The sequence below is a fragment of the Neolamprologus multifasciatus genome, chromosome 6 (genome assembly GCF_963576455.1).
Source record: "Neolamprologus multifasciatus chromosome 6, fNeoMul1.2, whole genome shotgun sequence".
In the NCBI taxonomy this organism is placed as follows: domain Eukaryota; kingdom Metazoa; phylum Chordata; class Actinopteri; order Cichliformes; family Cichlidae; genus Neolamprologus; species Neolamprologus multifasciatus.
In genome coordinates, this window is record NC_140444.1 from 33711001 (window position 1) to 33721647 (window position 10647).

Sequence of the window (10647 nt, forward strand, 5' to 3'; positions counted from 1 at the left end):
GAATTTTTCAAGTGAGAAAATGCACAACTTTAAAAACTACAAGAACTTACCTCGTTTTAAATTTGATGGCACCAGCACATCTCACAGTATTTTCTTTTATACCCCTTGCACACAGAGATTACCCCAGATTATTGGAATGTTTGGATTACATTCTGTAGATGATGACACATTCAAAATCTTTATAGTTTTATGTTGATAAACATGGTTCTGAAATTGTTCCACAGTCTCCAGCTGTTTCTATTTGCTGCACCTTTTTTTCCAGCCTTCTGATGTCGTCATCAATTGCAAAAAGAGTAATATTTTTCTCAAGTGCTACATCTTCTGAAGCCATACATTTCGTGTGTTTGAAAATACTTCAGCACTGTTTTCATTTAAATTTTACACACCATTCCGACTTTTTTTGAGGTAGTAATTTTAAAGCATGACCTCATTTGAAAAACCACAAAGCGAATGGAAATGTGTCCACTTTACTAGTGTGCGGTGAATTCACTGAGCCACTTCTAAACCAGGGGAAAATGTCTCTTCTGTTTGTCTCCTGCTTTGCATTTTTCCATTAAACCGATGCTAACAGCAGTGTGGTAATGTAATTCACTGTCTATAAGCACATTATCCTTGTATGGTGGTAACTGTGTCCACGCGTTATTTATTATTAATTATTTATGTTTGGACATATAATACTGCAATATTTTACCCCTTAAAAACTCTTTGGTTATAATATGGTATAATTTGGTTTATAATATTTATGGCTCAAAGATGCTACTACTGCAGCACCAATGATGCTGTTGTTAGTGTGAAATCTAAGCAGGTGAAGTCCAGAAAAGCCACTGGGGGGGAAAAGCATGTTTACAGACACTAAAGCCAAGCCTCGGGGGACCTTCTTCCTTTATATGAAAATTCACTTGTTCTGACTTTTCTTTCACCTTCCCCTGGCATGTTTGCATTTTAAGACTTTAAACACAACAAAAATTGTCAGCCTGTCAGACTAATTTGTATAACTCCATCAGACTTAGGATGCAGCATCTGAATGTTGTTGACTCCTCCCCCGTGGCAACCATTTTTTTTTTTTTTTTTAGAGGAAAGGTCTGGTGTAATGTGTTCTGAGTGTTTCTGTGAGGAGGTGGCTTTTGAAGCTTTGATTCACAAATGTAAATCTGTCTCTCATGGGAAAAGGTTTCAAAGTGGGATTTGTTAGGGTGGAATTTGAAAGCTCAGAGGATCCGGGTTTTTGTTTTTTTTTTGCAGTGCCTCTGAGGAAAAAATAATAAACTGTGCGAGAGTGCTGCACGATTTTAGATTATCAAAGATGTTGCGCTTGTTGATGGAAACATATTGCAAATCAGTGAGAGTAAAGAATAGTGCAAACGACAAGAAACATCAGCAACAGCTAAGTTAGTCATAAAAGAGCTAAGAAACCATATATTTCAATTCACAGAAGAAAGTGACAGGTTTTGTTTTTGTTTTGTTTTTTTCATTTTCATAATTAAACAATTATTAAGTTAATAATACATCCATTCAGTATACACAACCATAAATATTAGCTTGATGAAAATACAGGAAATCATGCAAATATAACACTTTATTTCATTTGTCATAACGGACATTTTTTCCACCTTTATACTCTGGATTCTCTGAATAATTACAAGTAGCCATTGCACAGTCCCCGACCGTTTACAGAAATATCCCGGTCCCACCCTGTCCACCCGTGCTCCATATGGAGCCTCACTCCCCCCAACACCACCAAAGAAACATATAGAGATAACAGGCTCAGTAGAAAAACAGTCATTTGTTCCTACAGTTTGTACAAAATTCACAGATCTTGTTTGTTTGCCATCTTCGTTTAGTTTACACATCGTCTCTCGAACAGGCAACCAAACTGCTGTAAAAATCACACTAGAAATAGATCAAAGTAGGCAAAATAAAGCAAACACAGCAAACGGGAACAAAAATGAACACGGGGCAGCTCGAAATAGCAACTGCTGCCGATGTGGGCCTGTGGATTCGAATAACAGCAGTGTGTGAGCGGGCGCAGCGCGGCGAACACAGATGATATTCACATTTCAGCTCATTGTGTGAATTTCATCTGTCACCATGCATGTCAACCAGTGTCATGGTCCCCCCTCTGATCTGTCACTTCACATCTAACAGCAACCGCCACGTGGATAAAAGTGTCCTTAGTGTAGACTCTGACTCTGTTATTTTGCCGAGATATATAACGGTGATAATGAGCTGATGGGGAATACTGGGTTTATGTGAAGAGCAGTAAGAGAAATGTACAGAAGAAATAAGATGATCAGAAGAGCATAATATATGTCCTCTTTATCTACACTGATTATATCAGACACAAAAAAACGACAACATACAGCCTGCCCGGATACTGAACAGTAACCAAGTCAAGTTAACACGTTTTGCTCCTGGTTTTGTGTCTCCAGGATGAACGCTTGCCTAAAACTGGGCTTTCAACACTATTTAGACTTTCACTGTGCATATTGTCAGCCAGTTATCAAAGTAGCCAGTATATGAATAAATTTGAATAGACTTATTCAACTTGGAGTTGTGACAGCTCATTATGAATGAGAGACACAGCAAATGTTAGGGGAAGGAACTTTCCTAAGTGATGGGGGGAAAACAAACAGCCTATCTAAAGGTTAGAATTTGTACACCCTAACTTTTGGAAGTACTTCCTGAATTGCTAATATTTTAGAGGTCCAGACATGAAGTATAATCGCCACAGTCACTGCAGGACTGAATCCAGAATCTGGAACAAGCCCAGACAAGTGCTACTAAATGCTATAGGCTATATTATTTCCTCCGGGGGTCTTTGTTACAGAAACATGCCCGTCAAGTTTCTCGGTTCAGTTTCTCTTCAAAGAAAAAATTAAATTCAGATCAAAGAACACAAATCTGACAATGTGTGACTGATGTAAGATGGTGCTAAAAAAATAATGATGTTACACAAAAAGCTCAGAATCAGACGTCTTCACTTTGAAAACAAACCACTTATTGAATCATTCTCATCTGCTGACACAATAAATGTGCTTAAAGCATTTATTGCGATCTGCGTTTATGAAAGATATGAAAGGAAAGAATCAAATAAGGCAACACTTTAAAAAAATTGCTTCAGAACATTTTGATATGGTGAAGCGATTATTGGTGTCAACAATATAAACCAGACTGTGTTCCACTGCTGGTCATTTGAGGCAAGAGTGTATCGCATTAAAACATTTTTTTTCCATTTTTTCTAGTAAACTTGAAAGCTGGGCCTTAAGGGTGGAAAGGCTGAGCTGTAACACAAATCATTAATCATTAATCACGGTCCCCCGAGATAGTGACTGCATGCTGATTTTTTTTTTTTTTTTAATTTATTAGTTAAATTTCTGTTTTTGGCACTCTGTATATCCCACGGTGACTTATCTAATGGACAAAGCGAAGTGTTTTCCCATTTTTGCATGGGGGCTGCGCTGCGGGATTTTAAGATTGTCTGAATTCTTAAGGGCATCCTCTGTGGAGCAGAGGCTTTTGTGTTTGTTACATTTTGGCATCTCTAAACTTAGCTTGTCATTAATTATATTATTATTAGCTATTATTACTGGAAAGGACAATGTCAACATATTTGTATCTATATTGATTTGTAAAAATACGCTCTTAAATAAAAAATATGTGTTCGGTACATATTACTTATCTATCTCTCCTTTGTTGTGTTACATTCAAGATACAAACTGCATGAACACTGCCCACTGAGACACTGAGCCTCATTCACAAACACCAGACACACACAATCTATACGCAAGCTGTGGTTACAAAATCTGTGACTCAGCAATGTTTTCCTACCTGAAATTGTTCATACTCTGTTTGTCTATACTCTATAAAAACAATAATAATAGTATTGTTAAAAAAATATTATTATTATTATTATTATTATTATTATTATTATTATTATTATATACTTTTGGTCATGATTTACAGTTACAGCATACACCATAAATAAAAATTGGTTATAATTAGGATTAAGCAAACCCTGTAACTCCGAAATATGACATTAGATGTGACGAGCACAAAATGCTAACTTTTGTTTTTTTGTTTTGTTTTAACCTATTCTAATCATTAAACTATTGTTTTATCATTTATTAAACTGGATTTCATCACTTACAGTCTAACTTTGTTGACTGTCCCAGTGATGCTGAAGAATTTGAAACGTTGATGTTGAAGTCAAAACTTTTCTGTTTCTGCTTAAGTGACAGTGGATGTCTCGATATTCAGCATAGTTTCTATCAGCGATGCTGAGTCTTGTGAGTCTTGTTTTTTCTCTTTTTTTTGAACTATTATCATCACTAGGGCTGGGTATCGTCACTGATTTCTAGAATCGATTCAATTCCGATTCACTGGGTCCCGAATCGATTCGATCCACGATTCGATTTAATTCGATTCGATTCGATTTAATTCGATTCGATTCACTTTGATTTGAATCTGGGAAATTTTGACAGTCAGAAATATTATAATTCAGATCAGTACATTTACATATTTTTGTATCTATAAAAAGGAAGCTGACACACCAAGACTTTATCAAAGGTGTGAGCATCACAGCAGAGGCCTTTGTGTCAAAGTAGCTGAAGATAAAACACAGAAAAACATGAAGGTGATTTTTCTGTTCTGGGATTTTATAAAAATATTCTGCAGTAGATCAAAAACGAAAGAAAACCATTAATCAACACATGAACATTACCTCTGAAGTTACAGCGGTTTTATTAGAGACAAGGCTGAGCATTTTGCATTTTGCATAATTTTAAAAAGTTTAAATTTGTTCGGTATTGAACGGCAGAAATTAGGTTTTATTTTCGGAAGTATATAAAACGAAAAAAAAAACCGTCAGCCGACAGCGCTGTAAACAACGGTAGACTTGTGCGTAACAAGCAAGCGAATAATTCAGAAAACAGTACAGAGAGAGAGGGAGAGAGAGCGCAAGAGAGCGAGCATGCGAGAGAGAGCTGTGCATCATGGTCGAAGCAAAACAATAAAAGTCAGAGTGAATTCATGACGTTGTTTATGTGAAGCCTAGTTTGGATCTTCTTTTGCTGCTGGTTCGGTCAATATTGTTTGGAGAGAGATAAAACTAACAGCTTTAGAATCAGAGCATAAAGGGCGTGAACACAAAGCGCGGACCGCCGACAGATCAGAATCAGCGCACTGTCGGCTTTCAGCCCCAACTGTGAGAAAGGCGACATCTAACTGATTCTGATCCGCGGGTCGCGCTGTGTGTTTAAGTCTTTGTGCAGAATCCGTGTTCCTGCTCTCATTTACTGTCTTAGCTGTTTGGTGGTTGTTGAAATTTTGTGAGATTTCACCAGAGATTCTGGCATTTCGGGCAAAATAAATTTATATTAAAAAATCGATTCAGGATTTTAATGAATCGATTTTACGTTATCCAAGCCAGAATCGATTTTAATCGATAAATCGATTATAAAAACCCACCCCTAATCATCACGCCCCAGGAAACACTTTGGAAAGGTGTGCCTTTTCTCACTCTCTCCTCAGATACTCTTGTTTTACTTTCTTCAGTCTCACTTTCTCCCACTTTTTCCCCCTAGTGCAGGGGTTGGCAATTCCAGTCCTCGAGGGCCGGTGTCCTGCCGGTTTTAGATCTCACCTTGGGTCAACACACCTGAATCACATGATTAGTTTGTTACCAGGCCTCTGGAGAACTGCAGGAGCTAATTCAGCCATTTAATCAGCTGTGTTGGTTCAAGGACACATCTAAAACCTGCAGGGACACCGGCCCTCGAGGCCTGGAGTTGCCCACCCCTGCCCTAGTGGCTCAGACAGCATCCTCATCACTTTCTCCACTTTTCCTCGAGGCAAACATGCAGCTTTATAAACTGAAACACGGCTGAGGATGTATGAAGACTGCAGGAACAGAAAACAAGGTGGCCGAATGATTCTGATTATGCAAATTTGCCGTTGTACACTTTGCACACATTTCGTGAATCCTGCCGTGTTTAAATATATTTTTTACTCAAGGGAAGAATAATTATGCACAAAGTGGTAAGTTGGTAAATTTTCACACATGATGGAAGCTGGAAGCTTGTGTGGTGGAAGGTTAACTCTGGTAAATATATTCACAGGTAGCCTGATGTTGATGATAACCAACACCCAACAGGTTACTGTGCAGAGCATACCTGTGCAATGTGTGTGTCCTGTTGTATGATAGTAATTAGCAATTAGACAATCTGTTTCCCATTACATGGCCACTGCACTGTGTTTTGTGATTCTCTCAGCAGGTGTGGTTGTGTGTCTGCATGCATTTGTTATTTCTCAGTGGAAAAGCTGATATGAGGTCACAATAAAGTCACAGCGAAGTGAGGAAAGACACAGACTCGTACGCTAAATGGCTCTCACATTAAGTTACATACGGTTATTATGATTAGAGCAATTAAACCAAACACACATGCATGCACTGCTAATAAGGTGCCTGTAATAACCTCCATCATCCATGCGCACACACACACAAATTACCATCATCATTCAGGTGATGATTAAAAATGCTCTTACTCTGTTCTCTCTCCATGTTATGTTGTGAATCCTCTCTTTCTATAAGTGTAAACCATGAACCCCACTTTATCAACACGGTTTGCAAAAGAATCAAATAAAACAAAGAAAAAGTATATCAGCACTGAAGGATGAATCATGAAGGAATGTTGACATAGTAAAATTTAAAAAGATGAACAGAGGATTAATCCATACACGTAACATGGTGTCCCGAGTAAAACAGAACACAACTAACAATTATTTTTTTTTATCATTGTGTAGGTGTTGCTTTGTCACGGAGACCAGCCCACAAACCTTTTCAAAAAAATATGAACCTTTAAAACTTCACAAATGACTGCCAAGTTCTCCTACATGATATTATTTAAACAGCACACTGCATCCTGCACCTTTCACATGTCATATCCCTGCACTGTCCACTTTCCACGCAGCATGTTATAGTGCTACAATGTTAATGGTTAGAGCGAGGATACAAAACGAGACTAGGGTGTCATTATCCATGCAAAATGATGTAAGGATTACTCATAACTTATTTAATTGTACCTTTCTGCTATACTGACCAGAGAGAAAAAGGGCCACTCATCTGAAGCAGATTTTATGCTCTAGGTGAAACTGTTGTTCATAATTATTATAAATATATTAAATGCTATAATAATATAATCGACACTGAGCTGTTCAGGAGAACTGGTTTGCACATATGTGTGACATGCTATAGACTAGAAAAGGATATAAATAAATATGTTCAGTGGGCTTAAGGCTTCATGTTAGTTCAATAAGTCACAGCCAATTTTTGCTGTGACAGAGCTCAGGTACCAGCTATGACGCCCCCACTACATCTCTGATGCAACTGGTTGAAATGGTAAATAATGGTTCCATGCATGATTTTAAAAAACAGTTTAACATGCCCGTGCTGAATACTAAAACGATGCATTTATCCTCGTAAAAATGGCAGTCCTATATGCTGGCAGTGATATGCAGTTGAAGATCAAGGCACAAAGCCAAAAAGCACAAAGGAGGAAATAACAGGGGGAAGTGAGAGGACAACTGGAGTGCGACACTGCTAGACTGGAAACACTGCTAGACGATTTTGGGGGGGAAGCCAATGTGTGTATTAGTCACTCAAATGGCAAAATTAGCTTTGAATAGCTGGCAAAGGAGACAAAATTCTCCTGTAAGACGAAAGGCGGGCAATGTATTGACTGGTGAGTTTGGCAAATGATCATTTCAGAGAGCCTATTGTCGGCCACTAATTGAGATTTGGGGCGGGGGAGCTCAGTAGCGTGAGAAAATAGTCTGGATTTGGAATCCACAAGCATGCCACCTGGGGCCATTGCCATGGCAACAGCTGGAGATATCAGCTAAAGGGACTGATTTGGCTAATAAGATTAAGGTCATGCAACAGCTCTTGAAACAAAATTATGTGATTGTAGTATGAGAGGAATTTTTGTAGAGGGAATGACAACTGTGGAGATGGAGATCATTAAACGAGGTGGGCAGGTTGAGTAAAATAGTGCCTGGTTATAAAGATGTTCATAATGCAAAGTGGCAGTGGGAGCACCGAGCACAGAATTCAAATAGGACCTGTAATTTTTGCTTTCTCTGAGACTTAGCGGTTTCAAATAAATAAAGAACGGGAGGTCATAATGTGAGGATACACTGGAGATGTTTTATTTTTCTGCAGTGGAATATCCAAGAATAACAAAGATATCACGCTGTCCCGTCTCTGCTACGTTCACAATTTTCTACCTCGTCATAATTCCGTGGTTGTTACCGAGAGCTCGAGGATAGAAACCCACATGTTTCTGAACACATTTCAGACAGTCTATCATCCCCGCAGACACGCGTGGATTTCTGTTATGCTAACTGTCATGTCATTAAAATCTAATGTCACACGTTGTCAGTTGCAGTGGCAACAGGACCATATCACTTGTGGTGTGATCCCAGTGGAAAGCTGAGAGATCACATCCTAACAAGTGACAGCTGTAGCTGTGGCTAACGCTGTTAATGATGACTAAGAGAGCTGGGCCCACGTACTTAGACTACTGGTCATGTAGCTATGTTTTATTAGTGCATGCTGCACTTCTCAATGTCTTCTTGTCCCCTGTCTGCCACTATGCCGTCATCATCATCATCATCATCATTATACTCATCAGCACATCAGCATCAAAGGCAAAACACTGAGCAGTTAAAGCTGTCAAAATCTAATGAAGCGGTACGATGTTAATTAATTGAACAATTCACTTTTTTCCCACTGGACGATTCCTGTACTGTATTGCATGAACTTCCATGTTATAAACCAGTTATTTTATTTTTATTTGTGTGTGTGTGTGTGGGCTGAGTATGTACTGAAGGTATGCCTCTCCTATCTCTCCGGCCTCTGAACAACCTCCATTGATGGATCAGCCCACAGTCCACAGCATGCTGCCCGGCTTTTTATCAGCTTTTACTCCCTTGCGCCCCCTCTGCCTTGTTCTGTCCCATCTCCTCTCCTCTCTCTATCTCTCTCTCTCTTCTCCACACTTTCTGTCTGTTCACTTAGTCTAATCTAAGTAAGTGGCTCTGAAAAGAAACCCTGCCAGAATGAACGGGGACAATCATTGATCAACTACCCACTCATAATAAAGGAGACACTTGGAATCCGCATGGCCACAAACGTCCACGCTGCATTCTGCTGGTTAAACAGATTACGGGGCTAATCTATTCACCAAAATGGTATTTATGCACAGGCAGGGAAGAGCACGCTGCACTATACATTCTGTATGCGCTCATAAATTAGTACATGGAAATGAGTCTGCTTATTAGGCCATAAAAACAAACTGCATGCACATACAGCTCCTGTCCTGCTTTTGTTTCCGGGCACGCACATCCAGTTTTACAAATGCTTTTTCATCCCTTCACACATGACGGCCGTATTTTCACAAAGCTCCAGAAACGAGGTGTAATTTGTGCTGCAAAGCCGGAGAGGAGGGTGGCAAACGAGGGAGTTTGGGTGTGATGGGAGTTAGTGAGAGGATTGGGGAGAAGCAGGGAGTGAGAGAGACATGGAAAGAGGAAGAGTGATGGAAAAGGAAAGGATTTTAGAAAAAGAGGGGACGGTAAAAAAAAAGTGGAAAGGTTATTGCTCGTCCGAGCAGAGTTCAGAATCATTTTAGGAAAATCTCATTCCATCTATCTCCAAGTAGCACCCCTATCCTCTCTCTCTCTGCCTTCACCCACCATCCTTCTGCATGCTAAGTGTATTATTCTGCCCAAAGCCTGACAAGATTTCCAAAAAGGAAAGACAACTTGTCTTTCCTTTTTGGAATTCTTAAATACGTGATTTCCTTCCTGTGTATATGACTGACAATATGTCCCGCCCCATATTGTGCAGGGGGAATACATTTTAAAGGACTTATTTAAGAAAGACATGCAGGGGACATGGGAGAAAAAAAATTAAGACAGACTTTTGCGAGATCTCGCAAAACAAACTCGGGATCTCGCAAAACAAACTCGCGAGATCTCGCAAAACAAACTCGCAAAAGTTGAATTCCAACAACGGCGGCAGCTACTTAGTTGTAATATTACTCTTTCTGGGTCACAAAATACACTTTTAACATATTTTGAGGCGTGAATGTAGTTGTGTAAACGTCAGATACCTGCTCGGTTTACAAGACATCACATATTTGCAAAAGTGCTCCGACGTTTTCGGAGATCTGACACCCACTTGAAGCTAACGGGAGGTCGAGACCTACTACAGCCGGGAGGAACACCGCTTTCCCGGCACATCGTGCCTCGACCTCCTGGTCGGCTTCGAGCTGGCGGCCTCCGAAGAATGAAGCTAAAACTTTTGCGAGATCTCGCAAAAGTCCGTCTTAATTTTTTTTTCTCCCATGTCCCCTGCGGGGCTCCGTAAGAAATAACTCCTGGAGTAAAAGATTATTTGTTTGCTCCAAATGTCATAGAATAAAAACAGATAACTATCATAAATTGCCAATGTCATGTTCTGTCAACAATTAATTCCATGATATTTTCTTTGTTGTTGTTGTTTTCTTTTTTTATTAGAAGATCCAAAACATATTGTTCATTTTTGTCCTATGTCTTGAAAAATAAGTGTCACAGTAGTTGTTAGCT